Source organism: Tursiops truncatus, chromosome 3, assembly GCF_011762595.2.
Source record: "Tursiops truncatus isolate mTurTru1 chromosome 3, mTurTru1.mat.Y, whole genome shotgun sequence".
Lineage (NCBI taxonomy): Eukaryota > Metazoa > Chordata > Mammalia > Artiodactyla > Delphinidae > Tursiops > Tursiops truncatus.
Genome location: NC_047036.1, coordinates 170,181,487 through 170,205,190, shown reverse-complemented (window position 1 = coordinate 170,205,190; position 23,704 = coordinate 170,181,487). Strand labels below are relative to the sequence as shown.

Here is a 23,704-nt window from a genome sequence, read left to right as displayed (position 1 = left end):
ACCAGGGAAGTCCCCTAAATAGCGTCTTTCATGGGGTCACCCAGCAGGCCTGTGGGAGGAGCCATGAGCCCATTTAATAGATGGGGATAGTGAGGTTCAGATAAGAATGGGGCTTAGAACAGGTATTGATGTGGAGAAAGTGAAACGTTCACTGTTGATGGGAATGAGAATAGGGCAGCCGCTATGGAGAACAGTCTGGTGGTTCCTTAAAGAATTAAGCATACAGGGACTTCCCGGTGGTCCAGTGGTTAAGACTCCGCGCCGCCACTGCAGGGGGCACGGATTCCATCCCTGGTCAAGGAACTAAGATCCTGCATGCTTCACAGTGTGGCCAAAATTAATAATAATAATAAATTAAATAAAGTAAATAAAAATTTTTTAAAGGAATTAAGCATAGGGCTTCCCTGCTGGCGCAGTGGTTAAGAATCTGCCTGCCACTTCAGGGGACATGGGTTCAAGCCCTGGTCTGGGAAGATCCCACATACCACGGAGCAACTAAGCCCGTGAGCCACAACTACTGAGCCCATGAGCCACAACTACTGAGGCCTGCGTGCCTAGAGCCCGTGCCCCACAGCAAGAGAAGCCACCGCAATGAGAAGCCTGCGCACCGCACGAAAAGTAGCCCCCGCTCGCTGCAACTAGAGAAAGCCCGCATGCAGCAACGAAGACCCAACACAGCCATTAGTTAATTAATTAATTAATTGATTAATTCATTAATTTTAAAAAAAGGAAGGAGATTCTGACACCTGCTACGACCTGGATGAACCTCAAGGACATGATGCTCAGTGAAAAAGCCAGACACAGAAGGGCAAATACTGTCTGATTCCACTCACAGGAGGTCCTGGAGGAGTCATATCCACAGAGACAGGAAGTAGATGCTGGGGCCAGAGGCTGGGGGAGGGGCTGGGGAGTCAGTGTTTCATGGGGACAGAGTTTCCTTTTGGGAAGATGAGAAAGTTCTGGAGATGATGGTGGTGATGGCTTCACGACATTGTGAATGTACTTACTGCCACTGAGCTGCACACTTAAAAACAATGCAGATGGTGAATTTTATGTTAAGTGTATTTTACCACCGTTAAAAAAAGCAGAAGGTCTCACAGTGCACCTGCCCTCTGAGGCGCCCCTCTGCAGGAGGGCTGCTTTCCTCCCCAGCACCCGCGTCTCTCTGCACACTCCTAACTCTGAGCCTTTGCTTGAGCCCCTGGCCTCGCAGAATTAATTTTTAAAATTTAAACAGAAAGCAGGCTTTCCTGGAGAGAACGCTCAGGCTCCGGCTTGGCAGACACCGACATACGTCCATCGTGGGCCATGCTGTTGAGCTTAGGGTGGGATGACCAGGTGCAGGTACATTGAGCATCCAAGACAGGTGGTGGGCGGACCACAGTGGGGGCAGGGTAGGGAGAAGCCAGGTGGGTTTACCTGGACTCTGCCCAACAGAGGTGTGACGGCTCCCGGAAGACCCAGGCGTGGAGGTGAGATGAGGCATCTTCAATCTCGGGCTGTCCCGGCTCCTCGGGGCTGAACTCGGGGCCTCAGCCTCTTTCAACAGCCGGTCTCTGGTCTCTGCCCCTCGAGGTCTGTCACATTCATGCAGTGTTTTTCCAGCTTCTTCGAGACACAACACCATGGGAGGTGAGGATCAATTCCGTGTTTAGATGTTTCTCTGCAGAGAGCAGAGAAGCAGCGTGACCAAGGACACGGGGCCCAGACAAGGTGTGTGTGTCTTCGGGTCATGTCCCTCTGACCCACCTGGCCTCCGTCAGCACATAACTGGTGGCAGAGGGGCACCCAGAGCTGTGGCCCACACAGTGTCCATTCAATCGAGGAAGTCCACTCCTTTTGACCCAACGTAATCCTCTACTGGAACTCTCCACATCAGTACCTGGAGACCTGCCTCATTCTTTTTCACAGACACGTAGTATTCCGCTGCTTGGCAAAGGCAGGGAGAACATGTTTTAGGCTTTGCAGAATGATGTTGGCTCAAGAACAGGCTTTCTGTATTTAACTGCCAAATTGGGTCATTGGCAGGAGCTGTACCGGTTTAAAGCTCTAGCAGAAATGACCACAACTGGCAAATCCACACAGACGGAAAACGGATTCGTGGTTGTCACGCTTGGGGTGCCCCTGGCATCAAAGGGGTGGGGCCGGGGAGGCTGCTCCACACCCCACGGAGCCCAGGACAGCCCCCCAGAGAAGAGGACCCGGCCCAGTGTCAACAGGGCCAAGGGGGTGACCCTGATCTAGTATCATATCAACAAACTATGGGACTTCCCTGGTCGTGCAGTGGTTAAGAATCCGCCTGCCAATGCAAGGGACATGGGTTCCAGCTCTGGTCCGGGAAGATCCCACGTGCTGCGGAGCAACAAAGCCTGTGAGCCACAACTACTGAGCCCACGCACCACAGCTACTGAAGCCCGTGCGCCTAGAGCCTGCGCTCTGCAACAAGAGAAGCCACCGCCATGAGAAACCCGTGCACTGCAACGAAGAGTAGCCCCCGCTCGCCGCAACTAGAGAAAGCCCACGCGCAGCAACGAAGACCCAATGCAGCCAAAAATAAATAAATAAATATTTTTTAAAAAACACACACACAAAAAAACTATGCATCATCGTACGTGCTTGTTCTTCAAGAATTTGGGCAATTACGATCTGTTTTGTAGCCATTATTATCCCCCAGTTAGTCAGACAGTTAGACTTCATTCTGTGTTTACTGGATTCTACCAGGCTTTTCAGTTTCTCCCACTGATGAGTTGTGTTTGTGTGTGTGTATTTGTATATACATATGAGTGTTTTGTGTATGTGTTATCTCTGTGTATTTGTATGTGTGTATATGTATTTTATTGTGTGTTTTTATGTGTATTTGTATGTGTATATGTATATTTGTATGTGTGTTTATGTGTATTTGTGTGTGTGTGTGCGTATGTGTTTCTGTGTTTGAGGGTTGTGTATGTGCGTGGGTGTGTATTTGTATGTGCGTGCATGTGTATGTGCATGTGTGTATTTGTATGTGCATGTGTGTATGTGGGGTTTGTGTGTGTGCATGTGTGTATGTGGGAGTTGTGTGTGTGTTGTGTGTGTGTGTGTGTGCATGCGGGGTTTGTGTGTATGTGTGTGTGTGTGTATGTGGGTGGGTGGGTGGGTGTCTGCGTGGGTAAACCCACCATCCGCGCCTGCCCTGCGTCATGAGGGTGGTTCCCAGGCCAGCTCTGTGGATGCTGGTCCCCAGGTCCTTCCCTTCACTCTGCGCATCTGAGCGGCGTCCCGGAAAGGATGCGGGACTCTCCTGTCACCCGGGGCCAATGCTGGGCTCCACTCGTGCGGCGCTGCCTGGTGGTCTCCCCTCTGGGCCCCTTGCTCCTCTGCCTGGAGCTTGGAAGGTCTCCCCCTGGACCGGCGGCCACTGTAGCTCAGAAGCCACTGAAGACATGTAAACAAGACGAAACAGAAGACCCCAGAGGAGACACGGATCAGCTGATGGAAAAGGCGAATTGTGTCTCAGGGAAAATCTCCACAGACGGGATCACCATCAACATGTAACTTGAACAGATGGAGCTTCCAGACCAGGGGTCGCAAACCACAGCCCAGCGTGACGGCGTGTTTTGTAAATAAAATTGTGTTGGCACGCGGGCAGGTCCATCCATCTACACGTTGTCCGGCCGCTTTCCTGCTGCGGGGCGCAGTGAGCAGCTGGGACAGGACTGACTCCAGGGGCTTTACAGGAAAGGGTTGCCAGCTCTGCTTTACAACCTCCATTTAGACCTTTAGCAGTGGGCGGGCGAGGGTTTGGGGGAGGTCGCCGCAGGGGCAGGGGTTGCCGAGCCCCAAATTCTGGTCTCTTGTCGCCAGCCCTTCCCCACCGAGTCAGACCAAGCCAACAGCCGGGGGTGTGTGTGAGTTCCCAGGGCGGCTGTAACAAAGTTCCACACAACAGAAGTGTATCCTCTCCCAGCCCTGGAGGCCGAAGTCCAGGATCAAGGTGTCGGGAGGGCTGGTTACGTCTGAGGACGCGAGGGAGGGTCTGTCCCAGGCTCTCTCCTAGGCTCTCTCCCAGCTTCTGGTGTGGCCAGCCGCCCTCGGCCTGTACACGCCTCAGCCAGTCTCTGCCTCCGTCTTCACGTGGCCTTCTCCTTCTGTGCGTATTTGTGTCTAAGCGTCCCCTCTCGTAAGGACACCAGTCATGTTGGATTAGGCGCCCCCGCTCTGGCGTGACCCCATCTTCACTAATTACCCCTGCAACAACCCTCTCTCCAAATCAGGTCGCATTCTGAGGCCTGGGGTTAGGGCTGCCACGTCTGAATTGGGGGAGACACGATGTGCCCCACGCCAGGGTGTGTGCGTCCTCCAAGTGTCTGCTCCGAATCCGGAGAGAAGTGCCCGGGCTCAGCAAGTGTCGGGCGATGGCGGTGGGGCCTGGGCAGGGGGACAGTGAAAGGCCGCAGAGGGTCACGGGAAAGCACCCACTCTCAAACCAAACACCTTCTGCAGGGGCTGGCGCCGATCTCCTCCTCACCAGGAGCCCCTGTCTCCGCGGCTCCCCCGTGCTCTCAGAAGCTGGACGTTGGGCCTCGGAGGCCGGCTGGGCCGAGTGCCAGGTCACAGAGAACGCGTCCTGCTCGAAGGCCAGGCTCTGCTCCTCTGGCTTCAGTGACTTCTCGGAAAGATGGATGTGTCTGGTGCTGGCCTTGCTGCTGCTTGGAGAGCAGACACCCCCATCTCCCCAGTCTCAGGCCTGCCTCTTCCCTCCCCCACAGCCCGCTCTTTAGTTTGGGTGCAGAGGGCCCCCCTGAACCTCAGATCGTCCTCGATTCCTCCCCCACGTTCCCAACCACTTAAATTCCTCTTCATCCCCATCACATCCTCCGTCCACGCCCCTCAGGGTTCTCATCCGGGCTGTTTCCACCTGGTCTCCAGGTCTGTTTATCCATGAAGCCCACGAGAATGCTTTAGTTTAACATCAGAAGAAAACCATGAATATACTGATCCAGGCTGGATGGTGTCCATCTTTACACCAATGTGGTCGTAGAGTATGTTCAATATTTTTTTATGGAGAGGGACCTTGAAAGTCATAGTGAGGCCCTGCTTTTGTTCCTTCCACCCTGGACCCATCACTGCCTGTGTGGAAACTTCCTTTGGCCCCAGGAAAAGGCCCAAACTCTCCACACAGCACGCACGTCCATTTTGGACCACACCTGCCTGGCTCTGGCTGCTGGCCCCCCATCCACTCTGCTCTGACCTCCCACATCCTGGCCTGAACTCGGGGTATCATCCAGCCGGGGCCTCCCACCGGGGTTTACCCAACCTTAAGCTCTGGGCCTGGACACTGTCTCCTGTAGGAAGCTTGTTGTACTTAACTCCTTTTTTTTAAAAAAAAAAAAAAGATTGAGCTATAATTCACATGCCATAAAATTCACCTATTTAAAATATGCAATTCAGTGTTTCTGGTACATTCATAAGGTTGTACAATTACGGCCACTACCTAATTCCAGAATATTTTCATCACCCCCCGCAAATAACCCTATACCCCATTCAGTCTTCCCCAGCCCCAGGCAACTATGAATTCACCTTCTATGTCTGCGAATCTGCCTGTTCCGGACGTTTCCCGTCAATGGAATCACACACTGTGTGTCCTTCTGTGTCTGGCTTCTCTCACTGAGCATCGTGTTCTCAGGGTCCGTCCATGTTGTAGCGAGGGTCAGGGCTTCACCCCTTTGCGTGGCTGAGTTTATCCATCACCCAGTGATGGACATTTGGGTCATGTCCAGTTTTTGCCTATTATAGATGATGCTGCTTTGGACGTTAGTGCACACTTTTCTGTGTGGACGTGTGTTTTCATGTCCCTTGGGTACATACGTAGGAGTGGAACTGCAGGGTCAGAGGGTAATTCTTTTAACCTTTGGAGGAGCTGCCATTCCTTAACCTCAGAGGCTGTTCATCCCTCCAGCTCAGGGTTCTGCAAACTACAGCCAAGGGGGTGGGATCTGGCCCTCTGCCTGTTGTTGCAAATAAAGTTTAACTGGCATACAGCACGCCCATGACATGTCTACGGCGGCTACTGAGTTGAATCTTTGCCACAGAGACTGAAATACTTACTATCTGGCCTTTTATAGAAAAAAGTGTGTTGATGTGTGGCACTTAAATGACACACTGTGATCGTCTATTTATGCATCTTGAGAACCCCTCCCTCTACTTTCCTCCTGCGGAACAGAAAGTTCCCCACTGGCGGGAATGTGATCTTCTATTTCTGTTTCCTACCATCATTAAACATGTGGACTCATTACCCCACCCTCACCTTCCGGGAGCATTGAACCCGTGGAAAGCCTGGGCCTCCCTTTCCTGTGGGTGCGGGCCGGCCTCACCCGGGGGTCCCGCCCTGGCTGCCCGGTGGAGTCACCAGGGCCCTCTGCAACTGGCCACACCCAGGCCAGCTGCCACAGTTCCCCGCCCCCCGCCCCAGGCAGACCGCAGTGGCCCCTCCAGAGGGTTCCAAAGCTTGGGAACCCCGGGTAACTGGTTCCTAACCCCAGATGTCTGCGGTTCCCATGGATATAGTCCCAGAGGCAGGGAATCCACAGACCATTTCTCCCATGCAAACAGCCTGGATGTATCAACCCTGCAAGGTGCAGGCATCTCAAGGGGGTTTGGGGTGCCTTCTCTGTCCTCCCCCAAATGCCCAGAGCCAGTCAGTCCAGCGGTGGGAGGGGAGCCCTTGTCACTCAAGGTCCCAGCTCTCACAGCTGCAGGGACGTGCATCTAGAGACTTTTTTTTTTTTTAATTTCCTGAGACTGCTGTTAACAAAGGGCCTCAAACTGCATGGCTCAAACCAGACATTTATTCTCACACATTCTGCAGGCCTGAAGTCCAAGCTCAGGGTGTCACAGGGCTGTGCTCCCTCCAGAGGCTCCAGAGGGGGACCCTTCCTGCCTCTTCCAGCTTCTGGGGCTGCATCGTCCTCAGCTCGTGGCCGCATCACCCCAGTCTCTGCGTCCATCTTCACGAGGCCTCTCCCTGTGTGTCTGAGTATCAAATCCCACCCCCACTCCACTTTCTCCGATAAAGACACCAGCTATTGGGTGTAAGGCCCACCCTGAATCCAGGAAGCTCTGGCGGGGGGTGGGGGGACGGGACGCGGGGGGCACGACATGGATATTTGAGGGGCAGTATCGGACCCACTATAACCAGTGGACATTATTTTTGTTTAGGCAAAAAGTACCCAAACTAAAAACGAACACCAGACGATCTTTCCAGAGAACGATCACCCCACTTTGCAACCTTTCCTTTTATTTCTTCCTGCCATTTCCCCTCCCACGCCAGCTACCACCATCATTGCCTCGATGACTTGTCGTTTGCCCTTGTGGAAGCGCCTCAAATCCTTCTTGGTCCAGGGAAGGATGGGAGGGTAGGTAGAAACGTTTAACTCAGTGGACAGTTAAGGTGGTAATCGTGTTGCAATAAATAAATGTATCAGACTGACACAGGAACACCTGAAGCTCACACAGGGTTGTGTGTCAATTATGTCTCAATACAAATACATTTTTTTAACATCTTTATTGGAGTATAATTGCTTTACAATGTTGCGTTAGTTTCTGCTGTATAACAAAGTGAATCAGCTATATGTACACCTACGTTCAATACAAATACATTTTTAAAAAGTAAGTTGAGGGCTTCCCTGGTGGCACAGTGGTTGAGAGTCCGCCTGCCGATGCAGGGGACACGGGTTCGTGCCCCGGTCAGGGAAGATCCCACATGCCACGGAGCGGCTGAGCCCGTGAGCCATGGCCGCTGAGCCTGCGCGTCCGGAGCCTGTGCTCCGCAACGGGAGAGGCCACAACAGTAAGAGGCCCGCGTACCACAAAAAAAAAAAAAAAGTAAGTTGAGAGTAAACAGTTGTATTAAAAATTCCTACTTGAGGGAATTCCCTGGCGGTCCAGTGGTTAGGACTCCAAGCTTCCACTGCAGGGGGCACGGGTTCTATCCCTGGTCGGGGAGCTAAGATCCCAAAAGCTGTGCGGCACAGCAAATGAAATGAAATGAAATAAAAATTCTTACTTGAAATGCATCCACTGAAGGGATTTAAAGACGTTAACTCAATAATCCTAGAGCAGGAACTTTGCTCAGTGGAGCTCTGCCCCCCAGGGGACACTGGGCCATGTCTCGGGACATCTGTGGTTTTCATGACTGGGGGGCTCCTGGCATCGAGGGGGTGGGAGCAGGGATGCTGCTGAGCCCCCCACAGTGCCCGGGACAGCCCCCCACAGAGTGACCCGGGGCCCCAACGTCAGCAGGGCCGATGGAGAGAATCCCTGTCGTAAATACTGAAGGTGAGGATAGCTTTCAACTGAAAAAATATATATAATGTTTATTGGTCATTTAAAAAAAAATCAGCTGTAGGTGTGTCTCCCTGCAGCTGTGACAAGCTGGGCCCCCCCTTTTGGGCCAAGGACTGGCTGAGGGCACAAGGGGGCCATGGCAGCTGCTCAGGGGCATCGCGGGCCCCCAGGGTACCTGGTCTGATGTGAACCTTCCAAATCCGTCGGATTTTTGCTTCAAAGCCCCGAGTGGGTGGAGGGCATGAGTGCTTGCCCGGGAGCCCAGTTTCCTTCTGAGAAGCAGAATGCAGAGTAACTTCTAAGAGAAGTGCCTGAGGAAGGGGATTACCCTACAGTCTCCCCAGAAGAGCTGGTGAAAATCAACAAGAAGCACTTCTGGTTTCTTTCACTGCCTAGGCGGCTTCCTCTGCCGGGCGCTGTGCTCTCAGGCATCTCTGAGATTTAAAAAAAAAAAAAAAAAAGTAGATGATCTATTTTTGAATCCTTCTCGGAGAAGCCCTTGGCAGTTGAACAGCTGAGCTGAGACCAGCAAGGACAAGAGCTTGGGCAAAGGCACCCAGAGGTGGAGCCGGGAGTCCTGGGCAAGGACAGGGTTGTGCAGAGAACAGGATTCGGTCCCCCACCGACCCCCCCCGCATCCAGCCCTGCTGACATCAGCCGGGCATCCTCTGGGGGGGCCGTCCTGGGCACTGCGGGGTGTGGAGCAGCGTCCCTGCCCCCATCCACTCGATGCCAGGAGCCCCCCAGAGTACCAACCACAGATGTCCCCAGGCACCGCCCAGTGTCCCCTGGGGGCAGAACTACCCTAGGAGAGACCCCTGCCCTAGTGACCCACTCCCCCAACTACACACACACACACACACACACACACACACACACGCACGCACGCACGTGAAGACCTCCCCCATGTCCTGCATGTAAAGCAGGGCCTTGCTAATGAAAAAGCACAGAGTCAGAGGTTCTGGAATTTTCCTCCCTCTGTCTCATGGGTGAGCCACGGAGCTGCATGCATCTCCAGAAGCACCAGGGACCCTGCCAGGCGGGTCTGCAAAGCAGCCGTTAACACCTTTCTCAGGAGAAAGAAGGGAAATTCAACTTCTGACCCATAATAAACACTCAGCGAGTGTGATGACCCCAGCCCAGCCCCATCCCCCCACCCAGGCTCCGCCCTCCAGGAAATGAGGATAAAATCAGAAGGGACCTAGGGATCCAGGCCTCCTCAGCTGTACCCGTGTCAGCCCAGGACCCAAGGCCTTTCCACTCGACCCAGGCCACTCAGCCCTTGATCCTGGAGCCACAGCTGCTACATCTAATAATTCGGGTTTCGTTCAGTTAAAAAATACTTTGGGGACTTCCCTGGCGGTCCAGTGGTTAAGACTCCGTGCTTTCAGTGCAGGGGGCCCAGGTTCCATCCCTGGTCGGGGAACTAAGATCCACCTGACGTGTGATGCGGCCAAAAAATTTAAAAATAAAAAAATATCATTAAAGAAATATTTTATTGCTAAAAAAAAAAACCCCGCTAACCATCATCTGAGCCTTCAGCGAGTCATAACCTTTTTGCTGGTGGCAGGTCCTGCCCCCATGCTGTGGACAGGGCGGCCGTGGCCATTTCTTAAAATGAGGTAAGAATGAAGTCTGCCGAATCGGTGGCCTCTTCCTTTCATGAACGGTTTCCCCGTAGCGTCCGATACGGTTTGAAGGCATTTTACCCGCAGGAGAACGTCCTTCACAGTTGGAGTCGATGCCCTCAAACCCTTTGTCAGCTAAGTCTATGTCCTATCCTCAGTCCTTTGTTGTCATTTCAACAGTCTCCCCAGCATCCTCACCAGGAGGAGATTCTTCCATCTCCAAACCCGTTTCTTTGGACTCAGCACACTCTTTATTCCTTGCGGGAACGTGTTGCCCCAAACCTGCAATTTGTAAAGAACGCGATATCCGTGAAGCGCGATAAAACGAGGTGTGCCCGTGTATCACGTGTCATATCTGTCGGGTTATTTTTATCATCGTTGCCTTAGTTCGCACCTCCTGCAGTGCTGGGCACCGTCTTTGTCTCATTTCGTCATCACCATGACCCCGAGAGCGGTGCCGTGGGTCCTTATGTTACAGACAGGGCATCAGGGTTCAGAGAGCCAGTGGGCCGACGTCCAGACCAACGCCCCGAGCCAGGGCCGGAGCTCGCTCAAAATCCCCTCCCTGCACCTCAGCTGGGCCAGAAAGACCGACTCCTCACCCCCTCTGAGCAGATGCTGGCTGGCTGTCTTCTAGAACATTCTAAAATCTTCTAGGAAGTTCTTCTCACCTAAACAGCTCATCCTGCAATCGGAATCTGTACCCTCTTTCCCATCCTCACGAGTGAAAGTCAGGATGACCATGATCATGAAAATGATGATAATAAAAATAAATCATTCCATCGGAATAGTGATTCACTGCAGGAGGAGGCCCTGGGATGCCTTCGGGGGTCTTGGAAATGTTCTACGTCTTGATGCAGGTCATGGTGACTCAGGTGCACACACTTTTTAAATGCATGGTCTGTACGTGAGCAAACTGTACACTCTTCTGTAGGCATGTCCTACATGTCCTACTGTCAACCACTGTGCCACCAGGGAAGCCCTGCAGTCTTTTTGAAGGTCAAGTTGGAAGGTGGATCAAGTCCTCTCTACCTTTAAACTCAGGGTTTACACATAAGAATTCATCCTCAGGGGCTTCCCTGGTGACGCAGTGGTTGGGAGTCCACCTGCCGATGCAGGGGACACGGGTTCGTGCCCCGGTCCGGGAAGATCCCACATGCCGCGGAGCGGCTGGGCCCGTGAGCCATGGCCGCTGAGCCTGCGCGTCCGGAGTCTGTGCTCCACAACGGGAGAGGCCACGACAGTGAGAGGCCCGCGTACCGCAAAAAAAAAAAAAAAAAAAAAAAGAGAGAGGCACACACAGAATTCCCTGTGCTTTGATATTTGCCTCATGTGCACTGATTCTCATGGTACAATGATTTAAGAAGAGGAAAGAATCAGAAACAACCCAAACATCCAATAATGGGCAAGAATAGATATACATAGTACTACTACTAATCATAGATTTTGGTACATCCACAAAGGTCCTGTTGGTAAATGCAGCATTAGTATCCTGGACGGGACCCCGGAACAGAACAGACATTGTTTGATGGGGTGGAGTAATGGTGAAACCCAGATAAAGCCTGGAGTTGAATTCAGAGTAAGGCGCCTGGGTCCATTTCTTCATTTTGATGAGATGCCGACCTTAAGAGGAGCTGGCTGAGGGCACGTGCAAACTCTCTGTGCTGTTTTTGTCACTTTTCTGTCCATCTAAAATCATTCCAAAATCAGAAGAATTTGTGATGGCATGGGAAAAGAGTGGTTCCCCTCACAATGTGATAGACAGTAAGCAAATTAAGAAAAATTGTAAAGGCAGGTGATCAAATGGCATGTAGGACCTGAATTTGTAAAAACGGACGGGTATGTGTATATGCCGTGAAAAATCCAGGCGGTGGGATTATGGATGATTTTTTGTTATTTCATGTGATTTCTAGATTTGGGAAAATGCAGTTGTGTTCCTTTCATGGTCATAAAGAAGAGAAAATATGTATACAGTTGATTCTTGTCATTGGCAGCGGTTCTGGGCCATAAAGTCGCCGCAAACGCTGAATTAGTGAACACCGCACCACCGCTCCTGGGGACACACAGGGCCAGGATCCCGTGAGCCTCCGTCACCCCATTGTCACGCCCGATTCCCACGCACACTCGTGTGATGTGCGTTTCTGTTTAAAGGCGCCTAGTCTGATAGCAGTTGTTGATTCATTCACGGCGGGGCTGTAACCCTGGCCTGAACAAAGCTCATCTAACACACGCACACTGTCCCCGTGAGCACGTCACCGTCCTCCTGCACGTGGGACACCGGCCAGCAAGCACTTCGGCTCTACACCGGGGGGCCATTTTAGAGGCAGAGTCACCCGCCAAAATCCCCAAAATGCCCAAAACGTAGCCCTAAATGGTGAAAAGGACCCTGGTTACCACCCGGTTCCACTTCAGCTGGGAAGATGGTTGTCGGTGACTCGAATGTTTCACTGCTCTGCCCGTGTCCTCTAATGACTGCACACACCCACCCCCAAGTATCAATCTGGGGGTTACAATCTAGCGAGTAGGTGAATTCCCAAGTACAGAATCTGAAGGTATCGAGGCTTGACCCTATAGAACACCTCCCGTGGCCCGTTCCCACGCAGGCCTGCTGGCATCCACACAGCAGGCGGGCCCAGCCCTCGCCGGGAGCATGGGCTGGTCCTGAGGCGCCCCGACACCCCGGTGCCCCAGCACACTCAGCCCAGCAGAGGTGTGTCTCCCCCTCTAAGCCCCGGGAGCCCAGTGTTGACCTTTAGCAGGAGCTGGGGTTCCCCCGCCTCAAGGGACCGGGGCAGGAGCGCCCCCTGCCAGATGCCTTACTCTGTGTCTGTGTGTCTCACCCAGCACTTCCTTAAGACAGGGGTCTCACCTGGGGGTGACTCTGCCTCCAGAGGACACTGGGCCCTGTCTGGGGACATCTGTGGCTATCAGGACTGGGGGGCTGCTGGCATCGAGGGGGTGGGGGTCAGGGACACTGCTTCACACCCCACGGTGCCCAGGACGCGCCGATGTCAACAGTGCCGGGGGGCAGAAGCCCTGCTTTAGAGAAAGCTGCCCCAGGGACTTCCCTGGAGGCCCAGTGGTTAGGACTCCGAGCTTCCACGGCAGGGGGTGAAGGTTCGATCCCTCGTCAGGGAACTAAGATCCCGCGTGCCACGCGGTGTGGCCAAAAGAAATAGTGAAACTGCCCCAGCCAGCTCCTTCCTGTGGCTGAGACTCGGCTGGGTCTCCCCCCTGCCCCGTGGTCTCTGATGCCAGCCCCCTGGGGCCCAGGGCCACTGAGAAAGGCTCGGTGGCCCTCGGCGCTGGCCCTGGAGTGGCAGCAGCAGCAGCATGTCCCTTTGTGTAGGTGGAAAAAACCCCTGTAGGTTTGTGGAAAGAGCTAATGTTTGTGAAGGAAGAGGGGCCGGCTCTCCGAGACCGAAGGGGACCTGGAGGGAAACAGCCTCGCCCGAGGCAGGCCCCGCAGCTCAGGAAGCCTGGCCTGCGCTGGGCAGGGGCTTCTGTTGACCTCCCCACAGCAAGCCCACAGTGGAATGGGCCCCAAGCAAGGGCCTGCCTAGAGCTCGAGGGTGGTCAAGCTGCTGGCTTGTGAACTGTGGTCAGTGGCCCGGCAGCTGCCGGGGGTCCCTGCCCCCGGAGCAGAGGCTGAGGCATCCTTCTGGCCGAGCAGGACGCGTAGCCCCGCAGCAGAGGACAGGCCTCCGTAGCCACAAACGGGAGGCTGGTGCTGGCCGCCTGGAGGGGACGGAGTTACCGCTCACCTCTCCCTCCTGGCCTTGGTGGGTGCCTCCCCAGGCGCTGCAGTGTGGAGAGTGGGGTGGAGGCTGGCGTCCAGCCTCAGGGTCACCCTGACAGCTGGACGTGGCGGCCCCAGGGCCCCTCATTGCTGTGTGCATCAATCATCAGAAAGAGACTGGACTCCGTCCAGGGTTCCGCTTGGAGCAGTGGGTCCCATCCCCCGGAAGGCCAGCGGCTCCAAAGTACCAGAGCCCACCCCGCCCCCGGGGTCCGATCACGGGGACTTCCATACTTTCCCGGTGACCTCCTGGCCCCAGGCGGCCAGCCTCAGATCCCTCGCCTTCCTGGCCCCGTATACCTGTCACCTCTTCCACCCGGGGTTAATTGCTTTGCCCCGAGATCGCTTTTTCCACCTCTCCCTTTTTGGCCCCGGCAAGTGGCTTCCATCAAAACCGAAAACCAGACGTGGAAAAACCCCAAGCGTGACACATCAAGGCTCGGTTCCATTTCAAGGCTTGGGGTCCCCGTGTCCTGAGATGGAATAATACAAGTTCCAGACAAAAACTCAACTCCCCCCTCCCCAGAGAAACACAGTTGTCTCTCCTGAATGGATCGGTGTAAAGAATAGAGGGAAATCTCCAGAGGCACCCCCGTTCCTTCTCTGGAGGACACGGCCGGTTCCAAACCAAATGCCACATTTTCAGTGACAGCCAAGTATCTCTCTGAGAAAAGCTGGAGCTAATTACGTTAAAAATATTTAACCGTGATTTTTTTTTTTTCCTCTCTCTCTCTCTAAACAGGGTCAAACAGTGCTGCTTCTTGGAAAAACTGAAAAAGGTATGTAGCGTTTTCTCTTACTTCACGAGCTTGGAATCCCTTGTTTTTGAGCAAAGGAACAAACAAGCCAGAGTGTTTCGTGCGCACATGACACACTGGGAATTGTGTCACCGTGAAACGAGCTCTGGGCTCCCAGCCAGGAAACCCGAGTTCAAATCCCAGGTCCACCTCTGAGAGGCTCTGCCGTGTCTGGGCGGGTTCCTTTCATCTCCCTGCAGAGGAAATAACACGCTGTGACTTCCCAAGCGTGGTGCCGGCAGTTTGCGAAGGGGGCCGTCCAGCAGGTTGGAAATGTGCGCCTTTCCAGGAAGTGGTCCATTTCGTGTAGATGACCTAATCCGCTGGCAACCTTGGTCCCCAGCACCCTCCTACAGCCCTTCCCACTTCCAGGAGCTCAGTGGTCACGCCTGGCTCTGGTCCCCCGGCGTCTTCCCCCTTTTTCTCCCCATCAGTCTGGCTAAAGGCCAGGATCGCCCCTCTTCTCAAAGGACCAGTTTCAGTTTCTCAGGCCGCCCTCTGGTTTCTCTGGTCTGTTTCATTTATCTCCGGCTCTGTCATTTCCTTCCTCCTGTGGGCTTTGGGTTTCGCTTGCCCTTCCTGTCCTCGTTCCTTCAGGTGTCAAGTCGGGTCGTGGATCTGGGACCTTCCCCGATGCGCCCTCTGCAGCTGTCACTCCCTGCCCCCAGCGCCCGCATCCCTCAGGTTTCAGCAGGTCGCGTTCTCAGGCCAGGCGCTTTCCACCTTCTCCTCAGCCCCACTGCTCGTCTGAGCGCGTGTGGTTTAATTTCCACGGGTTCCGTGACCGCTCTGGGAAGGAAAGGGCATCGGGACGCCTTTCTCGGTGACTGGACGTTGTTGGGAGTATGGCTGAAATGGGATTCTCTTGGGACCCTTCGTGGGGCTAGCTGAGAACATGGAGGGAGGGCTGGTTTGAGGCGGGGGGCTCTTCGCTCTGGACCCCCGGCTTCACTGCTTCGTCCCTGAGCCTCTCTGAACGCCTGCTTCATACAGCTGGAGGGGGGTGGGGTGTGAGGCCCGAGGACACGGGGCTTGATCGGCTGTGAGGTTTGGGGGTCCGGGGTGGAGGTGGCTAGAGCAGAGGCTGAGACAGAATCCCCTGAAGTCGCTCGCTGGGGCCGCCATCACAAAGTACCACCGACTGGGGGGCTTGCAACTGCAGAAACGCGTCCTCACGCGGTTCCGGAGGCCGGAAGTCCGAGATCCAGGTGCGGCAGACCCCCCCCACACACACAGGCTCCGGGGAGGGTCCTCCCTGCCTCTTCTGGCCTCTGGTGGTTTCCAGCATCCCTGGAGGCCTTGGCTTGTGGCTGCATCCCCCCAGCCGCTGCCTCCTCTTCACATGGCCTCCCCCGTGTGTGCGCATGTCCCGTTCTCGTGCAGACACCAGTCACTGCGTTTAGGGCCCCACCCCACCCCAGTACAATCTCATCTTAACTAGTTACATCTGCAGTGACCCTATTTCCAAATGAGGCCCCAGGTATCAGGACTTAGGACTTGAATGTGTCTTTGGGGACGCACTTTAGCCCACAGCCCTCCTGGCTCTGTGTGCCCTTTGCAGCCAGGAGGTCCCAGAGGGTACCCAGTGCCCATGGCACTGGGATGGCAGCGCCCTGGGCCACAGAGAAGCCAGAGGGCGCTGGGGCTCCCTCCCCGTCTCTGAGGGACTGTGTGCTCTCCCTCCCTCTAGGATCTTCCTTCGGGGCTTCCCCTCAAGGCCTCTGGTTTGGCCAGTGCCGCCCTGGGCCCCCCCACCCCCAGCAGCGGCCCCGGTAGGGGAGACAGGCTTTCATCTGCAGCCCCCACGCGGCTCCATGAGCAGAGCTAATGCCCCCCCTTCGGCCCCGAGCCCCCGTGTCAGCCACGCCTGAGCAGGGTCAGAGTCTCCAGCAACCACCCCCGCCAGCACCCTCAGCCCAGGCTTTCATGCTTCCAGGCACGGGGTGCTCGCTCCCTGAGTCCCAAAGGGCTTTGAGCGGTGGCCGCTGATCGGGGTGGCGGCCCGGCTGAGTCCCTGGGACCCGGGTCCCTGCCGCAGCCCAGGGTGTGGCTTGGAGCGCTCATTTCACGTCCCATACCTGCGAGATGGGGATGAGAACTCCCAGGGGGCCTAAGGAGGACTGCAGACGCTGACGCAGGCCTGGCCGACGCAGGGCTCCTCGTTAACTGTAGTGCTCACACGTGGAGGCTCACCTCCCTCCTGCCTGCACTCCTCGGGCCCTTTTGCCCCTGAGGATGCCACACCTCTCTGCTTTGTGTGGCCTGCAAGCGGCCCAGGCAGAGCCGGCCCAGGGTGAGGAAAGCCGGGCACCCGCCCCGAGCGCAGAACTTAAGGGGGCATTGAAAAATGCAGTCATCGCTATGCTGTATCTTAACATAGCAATATGTCCTAAAAGTCAAAATGAATGCCCCCCAAAAAATCCATGGTCAAGATTTAAAAAAATTTATTTTTTTGGCCGTGCCACACGGCTTGTGGGATCTTGGCTCCCCAACCAGGGATCGAACCCTCGCCCCCTGCAGTGGAAGCTCAGAGTCCTAACCACTGAACTGCCAGGGAACTCCGAAGATTAGAATTTCAATTAAAGAGGGGATTGCTGGGCTTCCCTGGTGGCGCAGTGGTTGAGAGTCCGCCTGCCGATGCAGGGGACATGGGTTCGTGCCCCGGTCTGGGAAGATCCCACATGCCGCGGAGCGGCTGGGCCCGTGAGCCATGGCCGCTGAGCCTGCGCGTCCGGAGCCTGTGCTCCGCAACGGGAAAGGCCACAACAGTGAGAGGCCCGCGTACCATCAAAAAAATAATAATAATAAAGAGGGGATTGCTCTGCCCTAATCCCAGCCCCATCAGATCCTGTCCCTAATGAAAACCTTGACATGTGATTCATCATGGATATTTTGCATTCATTTTGACTTCTTAAAAAAAATATTGCATGAAAGTATGTGATCACGGTGACCGACTTTTCGGTGCCCCTTAGATTCTGTGCCTGGGGCGGTTGCCTTGCCATCCTCACCCCAGCCCGGCTGGCGAGAACGGCGGTGACAAAGATGATGACTTGAAACGCAGGTACTCCCCAGTGGTCACCAGATACCCTCATCTTGGTCTTTTCACACTCTCCATCAGTGGACCCCAGGTCCGCAGCCCCTTTTCCTGATAGGGAGGCCAGTGCTCAGTTGCTTCTGGTCCCCGGGGACACACATGTGTACAGGGATCACAGCAGAGCCACCCTCCGCCAGGCTCAGGTGTCAGGAGAGCGGCTGGGACCGCGGCCGCGTGGCCTCGTGCCGCAGGGTTAGGCCCACACACTACAGCACCTGCCAGCGGGGAGGACACCAAGCTCCAGCCCATGACTTCGGCCGGCTCCACCCGGGCCCCAGCCCACTCCCAGGCACCTGGCCGGCCCACTGCTGACGGCCCCCCCACCACTTCCTCATCCCCCACTGCAGACCCCACTCGGCAGCCCGGCTGGTGTCTGTCAGGTGCCTCCTGTGAGCCAGACCCGGCTGCTTGGTCTCATTTTGTCCTGGTAGAAGCCTTGGGGAGCGGGTTTTCTCATCCCCATTTTATAGGTGAGGAAACTGAGGCTTAGCAGCAGGGAGACTCAACAAGGCCCCAGGCTGGTGGACCATGGGGCCAGGGTTCCAGCTCCTTTCTCTCCACCCACAAGGCACCTGGCAGTCCGTATTAGTCAGGGTTCTCCAGAGAAACAGAACCAACAGGATGTGTGTACACAGAGAGAGTTATTTTAAGGAATTGATTGTGGAGGCTGCAGGGTGGAGACCCAAGAGCCGACGCCAAAGGCAGTCACTGGAGAATTCCCTTCCGCTCAGGAGAGGCCCTCCACCTCCGCATGCCCCGCAGTCTCATCCAGAGACACCCTCACAGAAGTATCCAAAAGAACAACTGGCCACAGGCATATCTGGGCATCTCGTGGCCCAGCCAAATTGACACGTAAAATTAACCATCCCATAGTCTTTTTACTTTTTTTTTTTTTTTTTTTTGAGGTATGCGGGCCTCTCACTGCTGTGGCCTCTCCGGTTGCGGAGCACAGGCTCCGGATGCGCAGGCCCAGCGGCCATGGTTCATGGGCCCAGCCGCTCTGCGGCATGTGGGATCTTCCCGGACCGGGGCACGAACCCGTGTCCCCTGCATTGGCAGGTGGACTCTCAACCACTGTGCCACCAGGGAAGCCCCTTTTTACTTTTCTTTTAAAGACCAGGTTCTATTTTTTATTTTATTTTATTTACTTAAATATTTATTTATTTATTTATTGGCTGCATCGGGTCTTAGTTGCGGCACTCAGGATCTTTCGTTGTGCCTCACGGGCTTCAATCTAATTGTGGCGAGTGGGCTCTGTAGTTGTGGCATGCAGGCTTAGTTGCCCCGCGGCATGTGGGATCTTAGTTCCCTGACCAGGGATTGAACCAGTGTCCCCTGCATTGGAAGACGCTTTTTTTTTTTTATTTCATTTATTTTATTTATTTATTTATTTTTGGCTGCATTGGGTCTTCATTGCTGCGTGAGGGTTTTTCTCTAGTTGCGGCCAGCGGGCTTCTCTTGTTGCAGAGCATGGGCTCTAGGCACGCAGGCTTCAGTAGCTGTGGCTCACAGGCTCAGTAGTTGTGGCTCACGGGCTCTAGAGCGCAGACTCAGTAGTTGTGGCGCATGGACTTAGTTGCTCCGCGGCATGTGGGATCTTCCCGGACCAGGGCTCGAACCCGTGTCCCTTGCATCGGCAGGCGGATTCTTAACCACTGCGCCACCAGGGAAGCCCTGAAGACGGATTCTTAACCACTGGACCACCAAGGAAGTCCCAGTCTTTTTTCTTTTTTAAATTTGTTAATGACAAAGTCACAACTTGGCACCAGGTCTATTGACCGCAAGCCCAAGTTCCCTCCCATCCACCCACCCACCAGGTTTGTATTGGTGATGTGTTCTGAGGAAATGGAATTCTGCTTGGTTGAATTCTTTAATTCAAAGATAAACTCAGCACAGTTCATCTCTTTTCCAATTATTGGGTTTGGGAGAATTTGAGCAGTGGTGATTTTGCCAACTTTTCTCTTAGAGACAAAAAGATGGGACTTCCCTGGTGGTGCAGTGGTTAAGAATCCGCCTGCCAATGCAGGGGACGCGGGTTCGAGCCCTGGTCCCAGAAGATCCCACATGCCGTGGAGCAACTAAGCCCGTGCGCCACAACTACTTAGCCCACGTGCCGTAACTACTGAAGCCTGCGTGCCTAGATCCCGTGCTCCACAACAAGAGAAGCCACTGCAATGAGAAGCCCACACACCTCAACGAAGAGTAGCCCCCGCTTGCTGCAAGTAGAGAAAGCCCGTGTGTAGCCAAAAAATAAATAATTAAATAAACAAATTTAGTTTAAAAAAAATAAAAGATGTCATTTGACCAGTTTCCTGCTGAACAGAGACTAGAATTATCAGAATTTTCTTGGCCGTATAATGCAATGAAAAAATGGTAAAGAAGTCTCCACACATATCTGGGCATCCTATGGCCCAGCCAAGCTGACATGTAAAATTAACCATCGCATAGTCTCCCAGGCTACATGGCCCCTTGCCCACCTGGATAGGACCCCTCAGAGCCCTCGGGGGCCATCGCCACTTTCCCTGAGAGTCAGGATAAGGCCAGAAGTGGGAGTTCAGTGAAAAGCTACAAGCTCAGATATTTGTACAGAAATGTGCACAGCAGCACGATTCACAGCAGCCGAAGGTGGACACAACCCCACTGTCCATCAGTAGATGATGGATACACCCACCGTGTCCCTCCCCACACGGGAGCATCACTCAGTCACGAAAAGGGGAAGGTGCAGCCCTGACACTCACTACCACGTGGACGGACCCTGAGAACACGATGCTCAGTGAGAGAAGCCAGACACAGGATACACAGTGTGTGATTCCATTGATTGGAAATGTCCAGAACAGGCAGATCCACAGACACAGAGAGTTGGTGGTTAGTGGTTGTCAGGGGCTGGGGAGGGGGTGGGAGTAACTGCTGATGGGGATGGGGCTTCTTTTTGGGGTGATGGAATGTTCTGGAATCAGAAAGAGGTGATGGTTGCACAGTAACGTGAATGCACTAAATGCCACTGAATTGTACACTTAAAAATGGTTAAAATAGCAAATGTTATGTCACATATATATATTTTTACAATCCTTAAAATTTAATAATGTAATATACCAGAAAACCATTGAGTGAGTGAACACTTTCAGTGGTGAACTGTTTGTTTTCTGACTTTCTGTCTCAGCAAAGCTGTCAACAGGGAAAAGAGGAGGAAGCACAGAGCATGCTGAGGGGTCGGGGGTGGGCCGTCAGAGCTGCTGAATCACAGCGATTTGTTTTCTTTCCCGTGTCCCCAGCATCTCGTGGCTACGCCGGGGTAACGGGGACAGACGTTGGGAAATGTTCCGCAGGGCAGGCGTGAGCGGTGAAACACAGGAACAGAATTCTAGTCGTGCCGGGCTCGGTCCCAGCAGGTGCTTGGCATGACAGAGCCCCCATCCCCGCCGTGCCTGGTGCGGTACCCATCTGGGTGCAAGTGAGACCCTCCAGCACATCTGCAGGGAGTGCTGGCGGGACAGACAGCAAGGGAGGAGGCAGGGCTGTGATTTCCCAGGTGGGAAATCCTGGACTTTCGCAGCAGGGTTCCAGGTGATTTGTTTTAAAAGGCAGCAAGGAGTGACGAACGGTTTTCTTTCAACATGGCTCTTTGGCTTGGAATTGATGGATCAGCAAACTTCTCTCTTCACTGGTGTGGTTCCTTCCCCGCCACAACCTTGGGAGTCACAGTTGGCCACGGCCTGGGACTGGCTTCTCAAAGCAGGACACACAGCGGTACCTTCCTAGGGCAGTCATTTCAGTCAAAGGCTTTGGGGTCAGGAGGGAGACGTTATTATTTTTTTTATGTTAGTTTTGTATTTTCTATTTGTATTATTTTTACAGTCACATAGATTAATTTAGGAGTGGCAGGCCCAACTGACATGACATCGTAGGAAAAAATGAGGGAACGTCGACAGGCCACATCAGGCCACATCCCCTTCCATCTCCTCCGGACCTGGGTCCTCTCTGCAGGTTGTGCTTCTCTGCTGTATTAGTTAGCGATGCTGCATGACAAATACCCCCAAGCTCCACCCACTTATCATCTCACAGTGAGTCAGGGGTCCAGGCACAGCCTAACGGGGTCCTCTGCTCAGGGTCCCAGCAGGCCACCATCCAGGTGCCAACTGGGCTTCATTCTTACCCAGAGGCTTGACTGGGGGAGAATCTGCTCCAGGGTCCCTCGGGGTGTTGGCAGAATTTGTGGCCTGCAGCTGCAGGACTGTCGACAGCTCCTAGGGGTCACCCACCGCTCCTGGCCACATGCACTTTTTTTTTTAGATTTATTTTTATTTGTTTATTTGGCTGTGCCAGCTCTTAGTTGCAGCATGTGGGATCCTCGTTGCGGCATGCAGGACCCTTTAGTTGCAGCATGTGGACTCCCACTTGGGGCATTCAGGATCTAGTTCCCTGACCAGGGATTGAACCTGGGCCCCTGGCCTTGGGAGGGCAGAGTCTTACCCGCTGGACCACCAGGGAAGTCCCCATGTGCACTTTTTTTATCTTTTTAAATAGATTTATTGATTTATTTATTTATGGCTGCGTTGGGTCCTCATTGCTGCGCGCGGGCTTTCTCTAGTTGCGGCGAGTGGGGGCTACACTTCGCTGCGGTGCGTGGGCCTCTCACTGTGGTGCCTTCTCCTGTTGTGGAACACAGGCTCTGGGGGCACAGGCTTCAGTAGTTGTGGCACGCAGTCTCAGTAGTTGTGGCTTGCGGGCTCTAGAGCACAGGCTCAGTAGTTGTGGCGCTCGCGCCTAGTTGCTCCACAGCATGTGGGATCTTCCCGGACCAGGGCTTGAACCCGTGTCCCCTGCATTGGCAGGCGGATTCCCAACCACTGAGCCACCAGGGAAGCCCCCCACGTGCACTTCTTAAACACAGTCGCCTGCCTCATCAGGCCAGCAAGGAGGGTCTCTAGGGGCGAGGGCAGAAGTCCGAGCAGCTCTGCCTGGCCTTCTCTGAGAACACACCCACTGGCTGCCCTGCACCAGTCCCTGAGGATCCCATGAGGTCACGTCCGTGCCTTCTGTGCACCTTCTCCACTTCCTGTGTGCAGTGCGGCCCAAGCCACCTCTCCCAAGTCCTGCAGAGACCCTGAGAGCTGGGCACCCAGCCCCAAGGCAGCCACGGTTCCCCTTTCCAGTGAGAGCCGCAGGAGACCTCAGCGCTTCCTGGGCAGCCCTGCACTTGGCCGCATTTCTGCATTAACGAGAAAAGGCGTCATGGAATTTGGACAGGCGAGAAACGGGATGTCAATGTGAACAGAACCAGACACTTCATCTCATTGTTAGAAATTCCACGCAGGTCATCGAAACCTCGTCTTGGGGCAGAGACCGCCGGGAAGCCGAGATTAACTCCCTCTCGCCAGGCGCGTTCTACAGACCCAGTGCTGGTCCCTGCACCCCTGCTGCCTCCTGTGGGTACCTGGGCCCCGAGATCCCTCCTTCCCTCCCTCCTGCTCACTGGGGCTCCTTGGACGCTGGGCTGTCAATGGGGTAGCTGTGATTGGCCCTCTCTGGAAGGTTCCGCGGTGCTCCCCAGCCGTGTCCCCAGATGAGAACACAGCCCAGCAACACCTCCGTTGGGGCCGAAATTTGCATCCCAGACCAAGACTGCTGCTTCTCTGCCCCACCCCCCCGGGTGCTGCGTTTGAAGGTCAAGCTTCCAGCCAAGACACACAAGGGTCAGCACCCGAGTAGGGGGTTCCGTCCAGATGTCCTAATGCTTTGTTTTAGTGCCGGGCAGCCTGAGCTTTGACCCCAAGCCCCTGTGTCCGCACCTCATGGGCACCTGGGTCCCCTCGGGAGTTTGGACACTGAGGATGCATGGCGGGCCCGGAGGAGGTGCCCAGGAGCCACGTTGGTGGCCTCAGCCCACCCGGGCTTCTCAAGTGAACCCGGCGGGACCAAAATAATGTATGTATTTCACAGCAAAGAGGCTCCCAGGCAGGCACACTCCTAGCCCATTCGTCAAGGGGTCTCCCCCTGACCCCCAGTCCACCCAGCACTGCTGCCGTAGCCCAGCCATTCTCCGTGGGGGGCCGTCCTGGGC

The 23,704-nt window shown here is 54.6% G+C and overlaps 1 protein-coding gene across 2 annotated transcripts in view; it reads left to right on the top strand.

Moving 5' to 3' along the window:
- GNG7 (G protein subunit gamma 7) overlaps positions 1–23,704 on the top strand; it is a 153,645-nt gene that overhangs the window by 104,391 nt on the left and 25,550 nt on the right. The window contains exons 1-2 of one of the 2 annotated variants that reach the window (XM_073803518.1): positions 14,495–14,531; positions 17,522–17,610. The gene's annotated coding sequence lies outside the window, so the exon portion shown is untranslated. Of the gene's footprint in view, positions 1–14,494; positions 14,532–17,521; positions 17,611–23,704 lie in introns of those variants that run through there. The other variant, XM_033854874.2, reaches the window with a different exon arrangement.